General features: G+C 41.0%; 1 protein-coding gene across 4 annotated transcripts in view; it reads right to left on the bottom strand.

Moving 5' to 3' along the window:
* AKAP6 (A-kinase anchoring protein 6) overlaps window positions 1-23,239 on the bottom strand; it is a 595,645-nt gene that overhangs the window by 533,859 nt on the left and 38,547 nt on the right. For 3 of the 4 annotated variants that reach the window (XM_081229677.1, XM_081229676.1, XM_081229679.1), the window contains exon 2: window positions 3,275-3,375. The exons of the other annotated variant lie outside the window; for it this stretch is intronic. The gene's annotated coding sequence lies outside the window, so the exon portion shown is untranslated. The remainder of the gene's footprint in view (window positions 1-3,274; window positions 3,376-23,239) is intronic. 4 annotated transcript variants of the gene reach the window in all.

Genomic DNA, 23,239 nt, shown 5'->3' with positions numbered 1-23,239 from the left:
GTATGTGTACATATATATATATGTACATATATGAAGGGATTTGTTACAGGTATGAGACCTTATATTATTGTGGGAGCTGGGGATATATATATCTGATGAACCCTTACAGATACACACCCATATACTTAATATGTTGATACTTCTCTTGCTTTTCTCTGTGCTCTCTTCAACATAGAAGGGAAAAGGCAAAAATAATTTTAAAACATACCCCCCCTTCAGTTAACTAGGTCATAACTAAAAGCCATTACATGGTGACATTATAGGATAAAGAATACCCAAAAGCCATTTTCTATCTCTTTCTTGTTAGCAGAAACCCAATTTGATTCAGGCGTCAGAGGCCTGCTTGCCTCCTGGGAGGCTGGGCCTTCCTCGGCCCCAGAGGATGCATCTTGAGTAGCCCAAGCCAATCGTGGTCAGTTATTTTCCTTCCCAGTGACTGGGGTAGGAATGGGCATGTGACATAATTCTGGCCAGTTGATGAGGGAAATATGTTGGGTGCAAAGAGGTTTTAGGAAATTTCCCCCCTCCTTCTTACAAGGGGACATGCAAAAGAGATGACCCTTCTCACATCTTTGGATGTTGTTTTGCTGGAAGATGGTTTCTGGAGCTGCTGTAGCCCTTACGGTAGGCAGGATAATGCCCTCCAAATATGTCCATATCCTAATCCTCAGAACCTGTAAATATGTTAGGTTACATGGCAAAGGGGAATTAAGGTTGCAGATAGAGTTAAAACTGCTAACCCTTAAAATAGATTATCCTGGTTTATCCTGGTGGGCCCAATGTAATTCCAAGAGTTCTTAGAAATGAAAGAGGCAGGCAGAAGAGGTGAGTTGAAGGGAGATGTGACTATGGAATAAAGGCACAGAGATGCAACGTTGCTGACTTTGAAGATGGAGGAAGGGGGCCAGGGTCCAAGGAAAGTGAGCAGTCTCTAGTTGCTGGAAAGGCAGAGAAATGGATTTTCCACGAGAGCCTCCAGAAGGCAAAGAAGCCCTGCTAACATCTTAATTTTAGCCAAGTGAGACTCAGGTGGCACATGTGACCTACAGAACTGTAAGATAACAAATTTGTGCTAATAAGCAGCAATAAGAAATTAATAGAGCCCTCTTTGACTATAATGCTAATACACTTGAACTCAAGAAATCAATGGCAGGAGTAGGAGAACTCTGGCTTCCCCCTGGAGTTTTAGTTAACTCAAACCCAGTATGTTCAAAATAATTAGTAAAACAAATGCAGAGCATGTTACTAGCCCAGTGTAACACTCCTACTGAACTTGTCACTTACGGATTGCCGTGTCCTGTTCTCAGCATCATGTTCAAAGAGGAACAGTTGCAACTAGAGCATTCACGTGATACAACAGAAACAGCCAAGAACCCTGAGGATGCTCACCTTAGAGGAGACTTGAAGACTACAAACCTTACAAGGCTGGGATGTGTAAGTGGGAATGAGACTGTTCTCTATGGGACAGATTAGAATCCATGGGTAGAAACAGAGGAATCAAGTTTCATCACAATATATGGAAGAGCTTTTTATCATTCAGAGACGATCACTGATGGAGGGTGTTGCCTTTGCATGTACAGCACTTGATGTCACTGGAAGAGAGTCCTAGATAGAGTGGGTCTCATTCTCTTCTAAAATCCCATCTAAATCTAAGGCTTTATGGGTTTATTTTTTAAGTGAGAGTTTTAGAAAGTAGTACAATGCTTACCATATAGGAGGCACTTAACTCACTTGAGTGAGTTGGGTTTGGAGGCATAGGACACAGACTGCAAAATTCATCTACTTCACAGCTTGCTCATGTTGTTAATGCTTTAATAGGCATATCTGGCCTGTAGAAACAGGCCTGAAAACACCAGCAGTACAATTATCACTCAGAATTATCAGTAAGAATTAGTGTCCAGATAACACAATTGGTTCTTTTCACCCTAGTCTCTCCACAACTCACAGAGAGGAACAGAATTTATTTTGTTACTCCTCAGGTGGTTTCCAAGCAGTGGTCATAACATTTCTAGCTATTCATCATTCCACGCAATCTTTCAGTAAAGACAAAACAATGAACTGCTTAACAAGCAGTATTTGGTGGTGATGAGGGTGAATAGTATCTTTGTATTTGCCTCAATGTTAGGACCCTTTTCAGGACTGCCATCTGGACTAAACCAAATGACAATGCTGACTTCTTGCTGGCCCAGTCTCCATGCCTTATTTTGCCCCTTTGGTTTCTCCAAAATCCAAGGCTTGTCTGACTCAGAATCAAAGTAAGTGGCTGGTTACTAAAAAGGTTTTTGGAGTTTTGTTTGGTTGGTTGGGTTCTGTTGTTGTTGTTGTTTTGGGTCCAGGCATTACCCTTAATTCCCTTAGGTTAAATACTACATTGCCCTTTCCTATTTCTCTAAAAATGCATATAGTTCTAGTTCAGAAGGGGAGTGAGGAAGTCACACATTGATTGCTTTCCTAGGCCTGGAGGGACTGGGGTATCAGAGCTCTGAGTGGTGCAAGGGGGAAAAGCGAAAAGACTAGAAAGGAGGAAAACAAAGATGCACAGCACTACCCAGAACCACAGGGAGCTCTAGGCATCTCCTGTGGTATCACACCTTGCTTAGGGACAAATTTTAGAACAAATTTGGCTGATGAGTGAACTCGCCTTAACTGTCTGCTTCCCTCACAGTGGCAGGTCCTGGTCCTGAAGCCACTTTGTATAGTGTGACTCTGTTATCCTGATTGGACCAAGAACAGGCATGAAGTCTAAGCTGGACCAATCAAAGTCCATTTACCAATATCTGAATTGAAATAGTGAAGAAGAAAGAAGGGAAAGACAGAGAAACAGTCTGAATCTCTTGGGATGCCTCATCCAGTTACCATGATGTAGCTTAGAACCTGTAGGCTGACCATATTGTACTTGCCAAAGGTCAAAGGGGCAGAGGAAACAGGCCTATGGCAAGACACACCTGATCCTAGGCCCTCCAGAGGCCTGGCTACATTCTTGCTCGGCGTTACGTGAGTCACTCGTGGTATTTTGCAAGTTATTTTTTCCTTAGCTAATCTTGACTGGAGTCTGTTACTTGCCACCACGGAATCACAATAGTACATATCTGTGGTGTCTTTTTAATGTGTCAACTTAACTAAGCTGAACCACATTTTCCAGAATTCCCTTTCCTATATATTTCTGATGAGGGTCAGCCACAAGAAATACTCTTGTGGGAGATTTGCTGGGCAGAAATGATGCAGCAACCATACTGCAGCTCACACAGGTTGCTGCTTATTTTTGCTCACTCACCTCGTTTGCATGAGGAAGCAGCTGGGCCTGCAACTTGCTCTACTTTCCCCTGGATCTTCCCAAGCTTCTCCAACTCCTGGGCCAGGTGTGTATGTTTAGCTCTGTAATGAAGAATTTGAAATGTACTTTTATCCATATATTACTTTATCCTGTTGATACCTGGCCCATCCTCCCAACCTATCGAGATCATTTTATCTGTCACTCTGTATGTTAGCTAACTAAGCTTCATTACAATCTAACGCCTGGCTGTCCTCCCCATACTCTTTCTATTTATACTCCTCGGGGCCCTTCCACCTTCTAGAAATCTATTAAACACCCTGAGCAAGAATGGAAGGAGATCTAATATAGTACTGTGCTGCCCCTTCCTTTTACATTTAAACAAAAGTTTCTGAAGATAATGGTAGCCCCAAGGAATGAGTTTTGCAGATACGGAAATTTCGATCAGGCCTGGTAGTGAGGTATTTGAAGGCAAAAGAGGGCCTTAAGGTAGGTGGCTGCCTCATTTGGCTACTCTTATGACAAGCTTTGGCCACCCCACAGGAGATAGGAACCCCCAGCTTCTCCCATCTCTTACACAGGGCAAACATTCCTCACCCTTTGTCTTCCTTTCTCAGAGAACTGTAAGATCCTAAGTCAGAGAAAGTGACTTGTTTCTGGCCTTAACCCCCAGATCTAGAATATGCCTGGCACAAGTAGCTACTCAGTAATAACTGTTGCTCTTTGCTGCATAAGCTTGCACAAGACCCACTTTGACATAGAGGGCTCAGGAAATCCTAGCCAACCCTAAACTGCAGCACAAATACCACCCTCCAAATCCATAGCAGCAGACACATCACTGGCCCTAACAAAATTTGGGGGTAAAAAAAGGGAGGGAAGAAAGAAAAAAAAGGGTGATTTACTACTTTTTATCAAACCTATAATACAATTCCAATTTAAAACTAGAGACTAGTGAAATATATTATTATCCTTAAGCCCTTTTAATTCTGAGTCCTTGAAATTAATTTAAACTAAAATGCCCCACCTGAGCAAAGTGTGCATATTATGTTAACTGTTTAAGAAGGGAGAGGGAAATATGAGATTGGTAGACAGATAGATATCAAAAAATAAAAAATGGCTATCTAGGGACTTCCCTGGTGGCACAGTGGTTAAGAATCCACCTGCCAGTGCAGGGGACATGGATTCGATCCCTGGTCCAGGAAGATCCCACATACCACAGATCAACTAAGCCCATGAGCCACAACTACTGAGCCTGTACTCTAGAGCCCGCAAGCCACAACTACTGAGCCCGCGTGCCACAACTACTGAAGCCTGTGCACCTAGAGCCCGTGCTCCACAACAAAGAGAAGCCACCACAATAAGCCCGCACACCACAACTAAGAGTAGCCCCCGCTCGCTGCAACTAGAGAAAGCCCGCATGCAGCAACGAAGACCCAATGATGAAGGCCCAACGATGAAGACCCAACGCAGCCATAAATAAATAAATAAATAAATTTATGTTAAAAAAATGTCTATCTATAGAGGGAGGAAAGGCATAAAGTGAAGAGGACAGGATAAAAGCCAAATTTCTTTACATATACTTTGTTGATTAGACTGTGGAATCATGTAAATATTTTATATCATTATAAAACAAAATTAAATTTTAAAAAGCAATACTTTTATGCTGAATCCATACTCAAAAAGCTATATACTATATGACTCCATTCATATGACATTCTGAATAAAAGCAAAACTACATGGACAAAAAAACAGATTCAAATTGCTGGGAACTGGAGTGGGGGTTGACCATAACGGAGCTTGGGGCAATTTGGGGGGATGATAAGACTGTTCTGTATCTTGGTTTTAGTGCAGGGTACATGATTTTATGCTTTCATCAAAATATGCAGAACTATACATTAAAGAGGATAAATTTTACAGTATATACATTATACCTTATTAAAAAGAAGTATAAAATATCCTTAATAATAAAAAGCAAAAAAAAAAAAAAGAACCTAAATGTGTGTCTAGTTGGTGGTATAACTACCAGAAATAAATCATGCCAAGTGACTTGAAATCACAGTAATGTGTCTGGTTATTCATTCTTTTGGCATATACCCTCATTACAAAAAAGAACTTCAAACAATTCTAACATTTTCAACTAATCACATTGTTAGAGTAGCATTAATAATGCTACACTTGGACTACTGTGTGTTTAGTGGGGGATAAGGAAAATGAGTAATTGGTGTTAAGAAGAGATTTTGATGTAGAAGAAAGGTATGGATTAAGATCAATGAAATTAAGTAAAAACCCTCTTTTTTGAATTAGAAGTATCAGTATGAATTCATAATTTATTTTATGTTATATTTCTTGGGCTTCCCTGGTGGTGCAGTGGTTGAGAGTCCACCTGCCGATGCAGGGGACACGGGTTCGTGCCCCGGAGCGGGAGGATCCCACATGCTGCGGAGCGGCTGGGCCTGTGAGCCATGGCCGCTGAGCCTGTGCGTCCGGAGCCTGTGCTCCGCAACGGGAGAGGCCACAACAGTGAGGGCCCGTGTACCGCAAGAAAAAAAAAAAATATATATATATATATTTCTTGTATCTGTCTACTGAAAAGACCTAGAAATAATGACGAAACCAGAAGCAATAAGCACCCATAGCATCCAGGTAGTGGTCTCTAAAATACCCCAGGGCTTCTTGGAGAAATGGTAGATTCATGTCTGGAACAGAAAATGTAAAAGAGGAGCCAAGAGCAATTTTTTACACCAGAAAATAAAGAAGTCATCAAACATTACTGGAGTTGTATCTAGAAGACCCAGGAGTCAACATGAATGCTCCTACTGGGCAAATATGGGAGAATTTAAGCACCAATAAGGATAATGCCTGCAATGGATTAGAATATATCACATGCATTTAAATCCCTAAGTTCATAATGACCCTAAAAAGCACTGGTCCTTGTTGCACGCTAGGGAACCACTTACTATCTGTAAAGCTGATAAACAGAAAGAAAGAATCAAGCACCTGTCCTGCTTTTCCTTTATGAATCATACCTTAGGGAACCCTAGTGGTTGTTGAGGGCAAAATTTTCTTTAAACTGGAAGTAGTCTGGCTAATAAAGGAAGAAGCAAAAACAATGACAGGATTCTGTCAGATGCAATTATTAGCCAGAGGAATGAGCCTGACTTCTAAGCGAAAGAGAACAATTTAAGGTGAGAAGACACAAGAACATTGCTCATATGTAAGCATTTCATGAGAAAGTGGTATTGATCACTGAAAAGTAAATAATTTTATTGGGATATAATTCATATACCATACAATACACTTATTTAAAATACACACTTCAATGGTTTTTAACATATTCAGATACACACAGCCATCACCACAGTTTGAGAATATTTTCATCATCCCCAAAAGAAGCCTCATACCCATTACACCCTCCCCACCAGCCTGGGTCATCCCCGTGGGTATGAAGTGGAATCTCACTGTGGTTTTCATTTACATTTCTAAAGACAACTTTTTAGTGTGCAGAGAAATTATTTTTTTGAACCTTTATCACTCAAAGTGAGGAGAAAAGATCCTTTTGAAATGAGAACAAGTTGATTCACACTTCAAAAAATAATAAGATGAATCCTTTTTTGTGAGGGACTCTCAAGCCAGTTTTCGGGAATAAAAAGCATACTAAAGGATAAATCCTATAAAGAAGGAAAAAGCTAAGAACATGAGAAGATGGAGCATTATGTTTTTTGGTCACATTTTGACTGATAATTTGACCCCTAAACATTATGGTGAATAAAAACTTTTATTCCCAAGAACTGGTTTTTCAATCAAACAGTGTCAGAATGAGCAGACAACTCCTGAATTTAACAAACAGAAAGGAGAGAGGAAGGGGGGTAGCATTTGTGTTTTGGAACAATTTTTTTTTAATATTTAGTTATTTTATTTATTTATTTTCCTTTTTTTCTTTTTTTTTTTTTTCCTTTTGGCTGCAGCGGGTCTTAGTTGCAGCACATGGGATATTAGTTGAGGCATGTGGGATTGTCTTCGTTACAGCGTGCAGTCTGCTCGGGTTTCTCTCTAGTTGCAGTGTGCGGGTTTTCTCTCTCTAGTTGTGGCGCACAGGCTCCAGGGCGCGTGGGCTCTGTAGTTTGTGGCATGTGGGCTCTCTTGATGAGGCACGCAAGCTCAGTAGTTGTGGCACGTGGGCTTAGTTGCCCCATCTTAGTTCCCTGACCAGGGATCGAACCTGCGTTCCCTGAATTGGAAGGTGGATTCTTTACCACTGGACCACCAGGGGAGTCCCCTGGAACAATTTTTATTAAAGTTGAAACTGAGGAGTCTGAGACTGGACTAGCCTTTCATGGAAAAGAGACACCACCAAAGCCCTCAACTTAGCTAGAGAAGAGAATTCCAGAAACTTAATTGTAATGTCTTGATGTGCTAAAAGGCTGGAAAAGGACCTGGAGAAAAAATTTTAATTAAACATTCGGGGAAGCCTAAGAGTTTGAGTTTAACTGGAAGGAGGTAAGTTGTCTAATACAGATAAGTTAAAATAACAAAAGTAAACAATTCAAGACCACTTGGTTTTGACATTTTGAATATGGCACATAAGTAAGTGAGTCTAACATGAGAATATGGAGTAAGCCATCTGGTGCCCTTAAAAGATGAGGCAAACTTTGGAAAATCACAGAATTGACTGTTTATATACTCTTAAAGGAAAACTAGAAAATAGCATTTATGAAAATGAACCTACCAGAGGACCAGAGAGGAAGAGATGTTGGGAGTATCTCCCTAACATGAAAGGAAAAATCTGACATTTTGTCTTGGAATCACTCTACCAATAAACCAATGATAATTCAGTAAGAGGAAGTTTTTGTGTCTTCCAGGCTGAAGACAAAAAAGTGAAGGGAAAACAAGATGGAACTGAAATAAAGGGAACATCCAGAAATGTGAAAGAAGAAAGTTTCTTAGAGTAAAGAATACCTTTCTTAGACTCATAACATGAATGGGACAGCACTCTGAAATCTATTAAAAGACTTCTCAAATCCAGAAAATCAATGAGATCCAGAAAATTTCAAAAAAGAAGTAGGTTAGCTATATTTCAGAAGAAAGAGAGATAAAAATAGGATGATATCTTTGAAGAAAAAGGCCAAAGAAGAAGAAAAAAAAAAGGCAAGGGACTAGGGCAATAATCTGAGAATAACTTGATTTACTCAAGGGATTTTGAGGTGAGTTTCTAGAGCTTTTTAAAAGCTAGTTAGATCTGTGAAAAATGTCATTGGTAGTTTGAAAGGGACTGCATTGAACCTGTAGATTGCTTTGGGTAGTAGAGTCGTATTCACAATGTTGATTCTTCCAATCCAAGAACATGGTATCTCTCTCCATCTGTTTGTATTGTCTTTAATCTCTTTCATCAGTGTCTTATAGTTTTCTGCATACAGGTCTTTTATGTCCTTAGGTAGGTTTATTCCTAGGTATTTTATTCCTTTTGTTGCGATGGTAAATGGCAGTGTTTCCTTAATTTCTCTTTCAGATTTTTTGTCATTATTGTATAGGAATGCAAGAGATTTCTGTGCATTAATTTTGTATCCTGCTACTTTACCAAATTCATTGATTAGCTCTAGTAGTTTTCTGGTAGCATCTTTAGGATTCTCTATGTATAGTATAATGTCATCTACAAACAGTGACAGCTTTTCTTCTTTTCCGATTTGGATTCCTTTTAATTCTTTTTCTTCTCTGACTGCCGTGGCTAAAACTTCCAAAACTATGTTGAATAATAGTGGTGACAGTAGGCACCCTTGTCTTGTTCCTGGTCTTAGAGGAAATGGTTTCAGTGTTTCACCATTGAGAATGATGTTGCCTGTGGGTTTGTCATATATGGCCTTTATTATGTGAGGCCCACTTTCTGGAGAGTTTTTATCATAAATGGGTGTTGAATTTTGTCACAAGCTTTTTCTGCATCTATTAAGATTATCATATGGTTTTTATCCTTCAATTTGTTAATATGGTGTATCACACTGATTGATTTGTGTATATTGAAGAATCCTTGCATTCCTGGGATAAACCCCACTTGATCATGGTATATGATCCTTTTAATGTGCTGTTGGATTCTGTTTGCTAGTATTTTGTTGAGGATTTTAACACAACATTGTAAAGCAATTATACTCCAATAAAGATGTTAAAAAGAAAAAAGCACCACCCTCCACCCTGCACACTGAAAGGCCTAGAATAATAACCCCCATAGCTTGTTCAGCACGCTAACATTTTTACAGTACTTTTGCAGCCATTCTTCATTGAAGGTCACTAACTAGTATTCTGCTGGCCAAATCTACTCCACAGACATGCTTTATATTGATCCACAAATTGATACACTGATACCTGTTAGGAACTTCTGTTCATTCCTAAAAAACAGACTGCAAACTGAAAAGCCATTAAGTTTAAAAACTTTTTCCATTCATTTAAATGAAAAAATTGTAATGTATTCCATCCCAAATCAATATACCCAAACTATTTTCTTAAAAAAAAATGGTTAAAAAAAATGGTATAGCAGTTGAAAAATGAAAATAACTATATAGGTAATAAACAATTTAAAAGTGAACAAATACAGTTTGCACATAGAAAAGCTAATTAGAAAATAGAAAACATGGAAATGTCACAAAATAAGAGAAGGAAATATACACGAAGAAAATGCTTTCAGAAATTATCTTGAAGAGAGGGAAAGAACATCAATGAAAATTTTCACATTAAGGAAGAAAGTAACAATTCTTCTTTTGGGAAAAAAACAGAAATGAATACAAATAGAGAAATTGATATTTTAAATCAAATAATAATTGTCATTTAGAGGTGGAAATATAGGTGTTTTTCTTAAACCTTGAACTCTTGACATTGTTTACTCTTTTCCTCATTCAATTATGTACAAGGCTTTTTCCCTCTTGCAGACTAAGAATTTTAAGCCAAAAGAGATACAAAAACTATTTCCTTTAAAGTCACTGCAATTAATATAAAGTAGACAATTCTTTATATTTCTGCCCAGTTCAGGAAAGATCTGAGAACTCTGATCTCCATAAAATTGAGTGAATACTATGTACTGGTCTAGATTATTACAGATTAGTAGTCACTCAAGAAACATTGAATAAAGGAGGAAATGACGAACAGAAAAATATACATACACACAAAAACACTGCTTTTTCCTTGAGGAATCACTCAAGACTTTTAAGTCACATCAAAGACAGGACATCGAGAACTACTAAAAATATTCCTTCAAGAAAAATAATTCAATTAAAATGCAAAGCTTCTTAAAATTTTGCTTCTTAAAAATTCTTTAAAATTTTGAATCACTAGGTTATATACATGAAACTAATATAATACTATAAATCAACTATACCTCAATAAAAAAGTAAATAAATAATAATAAAAAATGAAACACACTTTTAAAATATTTTATCTTTTGACAGATCATAAAAAGACACTTCAGAGAATTAAAGTTTTGAATAGGACTATAAGTGCCTATTTTTTTACCTAAGATTATGAACAGATTATTAATTTATTTTTCTTTCACTGCATTAACCAGACTTAAATAAATCATGTTTAAAGGCTTCTTTTTGCATAACGGTGCCAGCGGCACTTTTTATTTACAAGGTTTCATGAAATTGGCCTGGAAGCAATTAGGATTAGTCAGAAACTTGCATAATGATCATAATTTTTCATTAATAGAAATGTCTCTGCATTTTAAAATAGGTTAATCATTATAGTCCAGATAATGACATCTTTTTTATGTGAAATCTATACTGTTTTGTTAGACACAGGGTGAGAGAGGGAAGATTTTAATGCTACTGTGATACCTGAAATAAGGTTCAAGTTCCCCTCAAAGAAAGCCTGTTTGGAGTACATGAAGCAAAATAAATCTACCAGGCTGTCATCACTCACTAGTACCCCTTGCCTTACTTCTACTATATATTTAAAAAAAAGAAAAAAGAGAAGAGAGATGACAAAAAGATAATCTAGGGCACACATTTGCTTGCCTCCAGCCACTAGACTCTTGAGTCCTTGAAGGCACAGACCAAACATTACTCCTTTTTGATCTTGCGCCTGACACAGGATCCTTTTGATACATCTTAGATGGATAGAGATAGGTCAGTTCTCGGTACAAGATGCAAGCCACGTATTAAATTGTGGAGGGATTTGTTGTGCTACCAGTCTATCAGGTTTAATATTTTATTCTGTTTCCTATCCTGGAAAGCCCATTTCCTTATCCAGCAAACATTAAGCATCTTCTAGGAACCAGGCACTGTTATTTTGCTTGGGATACAAACAAAAATTCCTTTCCCTCATAGCCTACATTCTAGTGGAGGGAGACAGGTAATAAATAATTAAAATAATCAATATCCTATGTTAGTTGATAAGTGCTATGGAAAAAGAACAAAATAGAGCAGGTTAAAGGGGATCAGGTGTACAGAGGGAGTGATTGTGATTTTAAGCAACGTGGTCAAGGTAAGCTTCCTAAAGAAGGTGACAACTGAACAAAGACTTGGAAGAAGTGAGAGAATGAGCCTTGTCCTTTGCAGGAAGGGCAGTCTGAGGAAACAGCTTTAGCAAAGGCTGTTATGCGGGAGAGAGCCTGGCCTGCTTGAAAACTAAAGGTAGGTACCTAGAGCAGAGTGGGCAAGGGGAAGCACATGTAATGTGGGCCTGTGTAAAGACTTTGGCTTTTACTCTAAAATAGAAATCCTCTGGATGATTTCTGAACTGAGGAGTGACATAATCTGATTTACATTAAGTAAGATCCTTCTTACTACTCTGTTAAAAGAGGCTGAAGCAAACAGATCAACAGGGAGGCTCTTGCAGTAATCCAAATGAAAGATGGTATTTGTATTCGTTTGTTAGGGCTGCCACAAACAAAGTACCACTAACTGGGTGGTTTAACCAACAGAAATTCATTGTCTCATAGTTCTGGAGGCCAGAAGTCTGGGATCAAGGTGTTGGCAGGGCCACGCTCCCTCTGAAGGGCCTAGGCAAGGATCTGTTCCAGGCCTCGCTCTTAGCTTGTGGTAGCTTCAGGTGTTCCTTGGCTTGCGGACAGCTGTCTTCTCCCTGTGTCTCTTCACATCAATGAGAGGTAATGAATGTAATGAGAAGGTAATGAGAGGTGGTCAGATTCTAGTTAAGATATGAAGGTCTGGCCCCAGGTTATCCTGACAGATTGTGGAGAAGGTAAAAGAGAAAAGAATAAAGGATAAGTCCATGATTTTGGCCTAAGAACAGGATATGTTGCCATGAAGATAGGGAAGACTACAGACAGAGAAGTGGAGATGGCAGCCATGAGGTGCACTGTTCAGATCTCCCTGCTGTGCAGCATGGGGTTAGCTGCCAGTCTCCAGCAGATGCACCTCCAGGCTTTGAGGCAGCATTCAAGCCAAGGCCACAGACTGCCTGAATTGCTCTCAGCCAGTGACTGTGCACAGCAGGGCACTAGGGCAGGCCCACTCCAGCCCGGGCAGGATGCCTCTAAGAGCAATCTTTGCTCTGGTTCCTTACCTGCCCCCTAAGGCTTTCCCAGAGCTGTGCTGAGTCTCAGGCTCTTCCTACCCTTTCCTCCTTTCTTCCCTCCCTTCTTTCACTGGTTTCAGATTTACAGTGCCATCCAAAGGCTCTCCCTTCTACTCTGGCTCTTACTCCCCTTTATCCTTCACAGGTGTCTCCCTCTATAAATCCCTTGCACTTCTAATTCCATTTTGGCATCTACATCCAGAGAATATGAACTGACACAATCGGTAGCAGAAGTGGACTGAGAAAGCAGGCAGTAAGGTGAGAGTTTTAGACTGGATCATCCACCCCTCATCTAAAGGAGAGCATAGGGCTTCCCTGGTGGCACAGTGGTTGAGAGTCCGCCTGCCAATGCAGGGGACGCGGGTTCGTGCCCCGGTCCAGGAGGGTCCCACATGCCACGGAGCGGCTGGGCCCGTGAGCCATGGCCGCTGAGCCTGCACGTCCGGAGCCTGTGCTCCGCAACGGCAGAGGCCACGGCAGTGAGAGGCCCGCGTACCACAAAAAAAAAAAAAAAAAAAGAAAAGCATACCCCAGGTGGTTTGCAGGGCACGGACAGTCCCTGGCACAAGGTGGTGGGCCAGCTGCTGAAGATGTTACTGGTAGAGATGTGGGCACACATCCCATTGGAGGGGAATGCCCTTGCTGATAAGATGCAGGCATTTGAAAGGTAAGGGGGGAACAATGTATAAAAGGACAGTAGAGTCAGTTGGTTATTACTAAATTGTATTGTCCTGCAGAGGGATTATGAACAACTTGAGAGCACCTTCTAACAAAGTATAAGTACAGCTGAGTATAACAATCAGAAAACCTTTTTGGTAGTTTACAAAGAGACCCTTCTCTCCCATAATGAGAGAACAGACACAACTGAGGAGCAAACACATGGCTGAATAGTCCAAAGCTCCAGAAATATTTAAATGCTTAGCCAAGGCAGGTCTATTATGCAAAAATCCTAATTAGAAAAACCTGAGACCCATATGGGGGAACCTGGGTTAAAGCCCCAGAGGCTTATGGCTCTACATGCTCTCCTGAAGCCTCAGAGCCTGCAGAGCCCACCACTCCGTGTTAGAAGCTAGCACATCCCCCATGAAGAAAGACACTACAGAAGCCTCTCTGCCACAAGAAGTACATGCCACCTTCAGGAGTAGTCGCACTTGTCCCCTGCCTGCCAAACTGATAACTAGAGATAAATTCCGGCATAATCTGTGGTGACGTGCTGAGGCTGATAAGAGAGCAAAGAGCTGCCAGAATTAGCATGTCCGACAGTCCGGGGAAGGACCTCTGTGCCTGGATTTTACGGGTGCTTAATCAAAGGAGGAGGAATGTAAGACTGTGTAAGCAAGAATAAATTGCCTCGGGGCATTCTCTTGGGACATGGGATTTAACATCCTGGCAAGGACGCCAGCAAAGGAGCAAACTTGCGGTTAGGCGGCTCCTAGAAGCCTGGAGAAAACTATAGCCTATTGTAAAGAAAGTGGAAATGCTTGAGTTGCCACAGCAAGCAGTAGAAGAAGGGATAAAGAGGCTGGGGGAAGCTGGCATACTGGAATTGATGCATTATGTGATGCCACAGACTCACCAGAGGATTATATTTCTTAGGAGAGCCAAGAGGATGCTTCATTTACCAAGGCCATCAGGACTTTGCTAGGAAGAGGAGAACGAGCTTCACTAAGAACTTCAGTAGTGCCTCTACTCTGCAAGCCAGAGCCTATGGTAAGAGAGGCAGTCACAAAGCTTGGCTTATTGATAGCGGCGGGGTTGATGGGACCCCAAAGCAATTGAGCCCTGGTGGCAGCACAGAAGCCAGGAGAACAAAATTATTGCAGTGACTGGCAAGGCTAGAGGGACAGCTGACTGGTCAGGGACCTGAAAGGAAAAGATACCAGAAGATCAGAGACAAAAATATACAGGTAAAAGGACATATAGTTGTGAGAATGAAGTGTGAAGATTTTTGTATCATGTTAATGCCGTAAGTGCCACCACGTAATAGGCACTGAGCAATTAAATAGGCAAAATGACTCGGCCAGCTGACATGAGTCAGCCTTTGCCATCAACCATGCTGAACTAACAAGATGGCACAGGCCCACAATGGCAGAGTATACCTGGGCCCAACAACATGATCCCCATTTATCAAGGCCAATCTAGCTACTGCCATCTCTGAACTTTCAACCTCAGAGACGAAAGCTGAGCATCCTATATAGCACTATTCCTTGAGGAGAACAACTAGCCACTTGGCAGCAAGCTGACTATACTCCTTCAAGGGCCAATGATTCATTCTTATAGGAGTAGACACCTATTCTGAGTATGGGGTTGCCTTTACTATCTGCAGAGTCTCAAGCAGCACCACTATCAGGGATCACAGTGTGCCTATCCCACAGACGTGGAAGGCCACAAAACACAGTATATGACCAGGAACCCATTGCACAATGAAGGACATGTGCAGCAGGCCCATGACCATGGAATATACTGGTTATATCACACACCGCACCATACAGAAGTCACTGGCATGACAGAGCGTTGGAATGCCCTGTTGAAGGTATAGCTGAAATACCACCTTGGAAGCAATTCTCTGCAAGGATGGAGTGCCATCTTCCAAGGATGTAGTGTAAGTATTGAATCTATATGGTGCTGTGTCCCAATAGGAAGAATTCATGAGTCTGCGAACAAAGGCATGGAAGCAGGAGTGGCCCCACTTTTCCATCATTCTCAATGACCCACGGGGGGTTTTTGTGTTTCCCATCCTTATCACTCTCGGCTCTGTAGGGTTAGAGGTCCTGTTCTCCAAAGAAGATGCGCTTTGCCAAGGGGTACAGTTTTCTTTGATAGCATATGTAACCTGTTAAATGCAGAGCCCCTCATTCTCTTCAGTTTAAGACATAAGCAAGGCATCACCAACTACACTTCTACAGCTCATGACTGGACCATGTTTGCAGTACAGAAACTGCATGTTTGGGATCCCCTGTACATCTGGTTCCACCACTATTTTATAAGATGTTTGGGGCATGAAAGGATTATCCTCTGGTTTACATGCATGTTGCTTACAAAACTGCTAAGTTACTTAACCTGCCTTCCTCAAGGGCTGTTTCCTGTATAAGTCCCTGTTTAGTGAGAGAGCAAAAGAACCACCTGCTGCTTGGGGCCAGGGCTGAACTGGTTGATGAGTCCCTGTTTATTTAACCTTTTCCTATATGCCAGATGTAAGTGACACTACCTCCCTCTCTGAAAACAGAAGAGGAAACACAGCATTATAATGAACATCTGAGACCAGATATTTACAATAATGAGCTTCTGTTGTAATGAATGGAATGTTAGGAATCATGTTCTTAATATGCAGAGGCTAAAATGAAAGGTCAGTTTTTCTGTAGTGAATTAGAAAGTGAGCAGATGCTGTTTGACTGTGTTAGGAAAAAGAAGGCAGCATTCTGACCACACCCTTCCTCCTCTGAAATTCCCAAAGCACTTGTGATATTTTGTTGTGGTGGGTAGATGAGATATTTGATTTTTTTTTAAAGAAACTTTAATGCTTGCTTTCTTTTTTTGTTTTTATTTTATTTTATTTATTTTGGCTGCATCGGGTCTTAGTTGCGGCACGCAGGATCTTTGTTGCGGCACGCGGGATCTTTCGTTGTAGCCCACGGGCTCCTCTCTCGTTGTGACGCACGGGCCTCTCTCTAGTTGTGGCACGTGGGCTCCAGAGCACATAGGCTCAGTAGTTGCAGCACGTGGGCTCTCTTCTTGTGGCACGCTGGCTCCAGAGCACGCGGGCTCAGTAGTTGCGGCACACGGGCTCCAGAGCATGCAGGCTCAGTAGTTACAGCACGCAGGCTTAGTTGCCCCATGGCATGTGGGATCTTAGTTTCCCAGCCAGGGATCAAACCCGTGTCCCCTGCATTGGAAGGTGGATTCTTAACCACTGGACCACCAGGGAAGTCCCTGAGATTTGAATTTTCGAGGCATGGGAGAAATTGAAGAGTTAAGTCTCACAGGCTCACAGAACTAAGAAAAAAGGAAGAAATGTAGTGCTTAGATGTCTTTTCTCCTTCTAACATAGTGTACAGTCAGGCATTTAAGGTACCTTCCCTTAAAGTGAATTCTGCACAAACAGGGTCCAGAGTATTTGTGTTCTACAAAATTATTCCTTCTAGAAAATTCATAATCAAAAAAGTAACAAAGATGGCCATTAGTATCCAAAATCAGTAGCAGTCCAAAAAGCTAGTTTTAGAATAAACTTTATACCCAAATAGAATTTCATTTCTACAGGCCTGGGTCTGAAACAGAAGGGTTAGGTTTCTAAAGATAAATGGGTTAAAAGCTGCCGAGTCTGGATAGCATCGTCTGAGTTGCCATTTATTTGGCATCAGCTACATTCAGTTTTTGAGTCAAAGCCATTACTACAGTATGAAGGAGACAGTTGTTGGTTTTAAGGTCCTTCAGTGGAGTATGAACTCCCTGGAATGCCAAGTGAGGAAAGTTCAGGCCAACCCAGCCTGTCTTTTCTGAGAGACGGCCAAACCTTAGTGACGATCTGATCTGGACAGCCAAGAAGTCTTAGTTTTGATCTTTTGTAAGGAAAAGTTGGGACTCTGCCCAAGTCAACAGAAAAGGGAAGAGGCCAGGATGGGAATACAGCCTGTGAGAAGATGTCTGCCTACACACTGGGGAGGCATGTCCAGTTTGAGGCCTCCTGCTTGCCTGCTTAGGCCTTGGGCAATTACTGAGCTGCTGTTTCATGAGTCTTTGCATAGAACATATATTCATTTACTACGTCTTTATCATGTTGTTTTAAAACATCTTAGAGAGGTCTTATCAGTGACAGCTAACTCTAAGCTAGAGAGCAGGACGTTGTTGCCTCTCCAGACCCCTTTCCCGGGAGGTCTAAATCAACTCCTTGATTCACTGAATGCTGGACATGAAGAAAGGTACCAGGCTGGGAGCCTGGGAATAGACAGCTGGGTTCAATTGGGCTATGGAAGCTGCTTTCTCTGTAGCATATTACTGGAGAGGCAGTATGGTGTAATGGTTTCTGTTCCCCATTCTGCCACATACTCGCTATATAAATTCTAGCAAGTTTTTCAATCTCTATAAGCCACTATTTCCTCATCTGAAGGAAAAAAAAATAGAAATACACCTACCTCATAGGAAATAATGAGATAATACATGTAAAGTGCTTGGCATGTATAACTGGTTGACATCCGTGTTTTCCTCACTACAATAGAACAATGTATCGAGGAAAAGAGAGACAGGAAAGTAATTCCTCATCTGTGACTCTGTTTCCCAAATTATATAATAGGGGCATGATTATTATAGCCATTTGCCTTAGGAGATATGTGAAAGACAAACAGATGTGAATCCCATTGGAAAAGAAATATAAGATGGTATCGTTAACAGAAGGCCATGACCTGAGGAAACTAGAACATGGCCTTGATGTTTGATTGTTCCCTTTTGGGAGTATTATTCCTGAACTCTACATTTCTGCTTTTTAATTCTCCTACTAGATAGGAAAATTCACATTTTCAATTGCTGTTGAGTTACAAACTGAGATTTTAAGGTGCAGGTAATGGTGAAATCTCATAAGCTCTTTCAGGCAAGAACATTTTAAAAAATAAATAAATAAAAATAAAAACAAAAAACTACCAGGTGATAAAAAATAAAGCTATCATATGCCCAGTGTTGCTAAGTTAACAAGCAAATCATAGTAAACATTGATAGTCACCTTCAATGAAAGAGAATTTAAACTGACCTAATTCTATCAGAAATAAGACCTCTTTCCCTCTCCCCCACCCCACCCCCACTCTTGAAAAAAAAAATTCTGATTCAAACGCTAACATTCCTGCAGTGTTTTGTTTTTGCTGAAGAAATTTTTTTTCTATAGTTTATTGCCATTCCTTGAAAATAATATACACAAAGTCCTAAATATTTACCAGATGATACAGATCTGCCAGGGTTTTAAGCCAAGTTTCAAAAGTTTTATGAAATCACTTCTTGGACATGTTTCTAACAATCTGGCCCATGAAAATTTAACTGGGGAGAATTTTTCCACCTTCTTCACATGGCCTTTAGGTCACAAGCCTCTGCGTGTGCCCATATGAAACTCATACCCTGCAATCTTGAATGTCCTTGCTCATTCAGAAGTACTTGTTATCATTAGATAAATATACAAAAACATTTATTCTCTGGGAACATCTATTGATATTTCCAATGAAGACACCATGTGCTCTGGCTTCAGTACAAACTTATTTTCCCAGCCTCCACCTACTCAGATCTCAAATATCTGCCCTCTTAGCTAATTATCTTCTCAGAAATAAATTTCAATTCAGTTTTTATACAATAGCAATTTTCAATTCAGGTTCCACAGAGCCAAACACCAAACCTACCTCAATCAGAGTAACTCCAGTTGTATTTTTTTCTTTAATCTTTATAATTTTATTTGAATTAGTCCTTAAAACATTTGGGGGAAAAATCATATGTTTCTGTAAGTATAACCCTTAATAAAGAAGAAAGTCAGTTTCATTACTTCAGTTACTAGAAACTTTTAACTAATCTTAGATATCAAAATGTCATATTACCATTTTAAAATCTTTCGAAAGGATTATAAGCCTCTGAGAAATTTTAAGAAGAAACAAGGATGCTGGCCTTTCACATCCTGTCCCAGTTGCCTTGAGGGTCCGCCTGCCAAAAATCTTAAGTCTCCCCCATGGGAGTCCCACAGACACATCCAGACAGGAAGGTCACATTCCATCAAGAACTCCAGAGGAAGAAAATGATGCAAAGGGGTGCGAAACCAGGCCAAGCATTTACTACAAACCAAAATCCATCTATAAAGCAGTGACCCAGTTAGTAAGGAGACATTATCCTCATTCTACCAGACTATTATTTTTGTGTTTCTATGTGGGTCATAGCACAGAAAAATCCACGGAGGATTTGCCAGGGAAAATATGGAAGCTACAACTGAGGATTGTTGACCCTACTTTTCTACTCGAGTTGTCACATGAAGGAAAAGGTGAGACCACAGGGAGTAGCAAACCCAGACTTAGGGATTTCACAGACAAGAAAATGTTTTTTACAAGAATTAGGAAACTGACTCACAGTTGCTAACTTTTACTTTTGCCATGCAAAATATATGCTTAACATGATAATGCTCATCTATTACTATCATTTTGTAAAAGGGCATTTTAACACCAAAAAGGAGGGAGATTATGATCTCAGAGAAAAAGGGCTGATCTTTCCTGAATAGATCAGTTAGCCCTCTTATACTAACATCACTACGAAGGCAGCCACCCTGCCCCGGACTTGGATTGAATGTTTTGTTTTGTTTCCACTTTAAACCAATGAAAACTACTTCAAGGCAATCCCAATCAACATACTGTATACCCAGAAGAATGAGGCCAGATGATACTGTGATGGAGGCTCCCAAAGCAACTTGGACCTGAGCTCAGCAGACTGGTAGGGAATCCCTGTGAGATAACTCTGGTTGTGAGTTAAGGTGATCCAACAGAAAACCAAGTACATCGTGGCATTTTACAAGCTTTGCTGTGTACTCTGCCCAGCCCTGAGAGAGGGATGGAGGGACCAGGAGTACACACCGTCTTCCACACTGCCGGTCAGCTTTCCAAGATTGATGATCCTTTCCCAGCAGATGGCAGAACACACACATAGAAAACTCCAAAGCCACCCAAGGTTTCTGCCTCTCAATTGGTCCCGGGTATGATTTCTTTAAAAGTCTTGAAAGAAGAAAGTTTGCAAAAAAAGTCCCACCCACACTCCACCCAGAAACCTATTTACACAGTACTTCACAGAGAGGCTGAAACTCTTTCCAAAGGGAAAAGCCACAAGGTAAAGAAAGCCTGACCAATAAACTGCAAAGACCAGGATCAACATCTTCGAGATGTTAGAGAGCCTAGCAAATAACTCGTGCATTTTTTCATTCTAAACCGAAAGCTTTCATTAATCTTCATCACACGAGCCTATAAAGGTATAGTTATGAACAGTCTTTACTAAAGAAGCCCATGGATTTTACATTGCCTCTTTCCAATGAGAGAAGTCATACAGTATCCAAAGTTATTCCTGACACAGTGGGTCAGAACAGCCAAGAAAACTAATCTTGTGCCTCTACTGGTGTGTGTTTTCACAAAAGCAAAACCATGTTCCAAGCTGAAAACGGTTTTCCTAAAATATGCTCTAACTGAATATTTCAGACACAATAGTAAGTAAGTAGGTCACTTGCTCTCTAGGATTCAAAGAATATCAGTTTGTGGTACTCCATCTGCAGTTAAAAGGAAAGCACTCCACACCACAAGAACATCTTCACCACAAAGGTCTTTATAGCAGCAGCTGCAGCTCAGGGGTCAGATCTATGGCCATGAGTTTTGTAGATAATTTTCAAAACTCATTAGCATCCTCAAAAGTACCAGTAATTGAGCTTCCAAAAAGTCTGCAACAACCATACCTACACTACCACCCTCCCTTGCAGGCAACTTCTAGTCAGAAATTGGACCCAGGAATATATGCCCTAGAAACATTTTTTAAATAGCCTAAATTTGGTTGTCAAATCATGCTCCTTCTCCATGCTCTCCTCCTTTTTTTTTTTTTTTTTTTACAGTGTCTAATCTGGTCCTGCCCCCAGAACACAATTACCCAGTGTTCCCAGGGATGTACCACACTCTGTGCTTTCCAGGATGCTACCTGCCATGCAAAATAGAATGTTAGATCCAGAAAGGATCTGACACAGGAATTAATACAGCTGCTTCCACTGATGAGGAAACCTTGGCTCTGAAAAATACACTCCCCCAGGCCACAATTTGCTGGTGCCAGAGTTACCCCCGACCCTCCAGGTCTCATCAGATCGTTCATTTTCACCAGACGATAAGCGTGGGGACAAAGTGTCTGACTTCATCGTTACTTCTCTCAGAAAACAGATCTTTGTTGAACAAGGGGTTTTGGTTTGGAAATTGCAGGAAAGACCAGGTGGAGCAGATGCAATTTTGAGCAGTGGGTACTTTCCATGTCCTCAAATCACATTCTGCCTGTAAACAGACCACACTATAAAAATGTAAGCATGGAGGACTGAGCTATGGAACCCCTTGGCAACTGTAAAGAACATAAGCTCCATGAGGGCAGGGACTCTCTTTTATTTACACCTAGTGTGAATTCACACCCAGTACCTACAACAGAAGCTGTCACTGAATAGCAGCTCAACAATAAATATTTGCTAGATGAACAAAATGAAGGATGGAAGCATCCCTCTTCCATTCTCTCTACACTCAGTCCACCTCTACCCAGTTTTTGCTCCCTGTTATACTTAAGTCTAGTTCCTTTAATCAAAACTCTGTTGTCAGGTAATACCTATCAGTCATTTACATTTTAGTAGCCTTTAAACCACTGCTTGGAGTGTTTGGAATTTCAGTTTTCGAAAAAAAGCTCTGGCCCCTCTGCAGGCCCAGTGTCAGTCAGCAATGGAAGGTCTCTGTGGCCAGGCCCTATCCATCCTCCTCCCCGTGCACATGGCCAAGCTTTGAATTCTTTGGAAGAACAGCAAACTGTTCATAGGAACAGTTCCTTTCCCCAGTGACCTCCGGATTCCCTCCTTTGGCTCTCCTTAGCTTTCACATCTTTGTAAAATAATCTAAAACCCTATCTTCCTGCTGTCCCTAACTTCCTTTCTCAGCTGTCAAAACCTAGAAGACATTCTGCTTTTGCATATTTAGGCTCAGCTGTACTGTTCAATAAATGCCAAGCCCCTTGTTTCCCACACCTCACTCAGTGAAGCCAAAGCACCTCACCTTATTAAGCAGGAGCCCATCCTCACCCTATCACACACTAGAGGGTGCTGTTGCTATATCCAGGCCCAAGGAACTTGGAGCCATGGAGAAGAAGGAAGTGACAGCTCTCAGACTCCTGGGAGACATTCCTAGCTGGGCCTCTCTGCACTACCACGCTGCACAGTTTCTCAGAACCAAAGACCATTACACCTCATCAAACTATGCAATTCCAGGGTGAAGCTTACACATGGTACAATAAAATGGGAGGACTGAAGATTTCCAAACTAAAGATTTTCCTGTAAGACTCATTTAGGGACACAGGTTCACATAAGAGTATTTATGATGACGACTGGATGTGAATAATTAATTCTCACTCACCACTGAAGAAGACAATTCTGTTTGGACAACCAAGCGGCAAACACTGTCAGGCAGGATGAGATGTATCAAAGGCAACCAGAACAGCCAGGAAACACTTGAGTTTGCCCGTGCTTTTCACAATCATCTTTCCTGGTATGTGATGTCTAAGACTTTGGGAATGAAAGCTTCATACGCAAACAAATGGATATCAGTCTCTCTCAGCCCCCAGCTTGGCTATTGCACAAAGCTTGCAGGCTGCCAGAGAAGCCTCCCTGGCCTCGGTTAACTCTTTGCTTGAATAACTGGTGGACCTGCATTGCAGGAAAAGCTCTCTCAC

Source organism: Mesoplodon bidens (genome assembly GCF_964165515.1).
Source record: "Mesoplodon bidens genome assembly, chromosome: 3".
In the NCBI taxonomy this organism is placed as follows: domain Eukaryota; kingdom Metazoa; phylum Chordata; class Mammalia; order Artiodactyla; family Ziphiidae; genus Mesoplodon; species Mesoplodon bidens.
The sequence above is the reverse complement of the archived record's forward strand: the minus strand, read 5'-3'. Positions and strand labels throughout refer to the sequence as shown.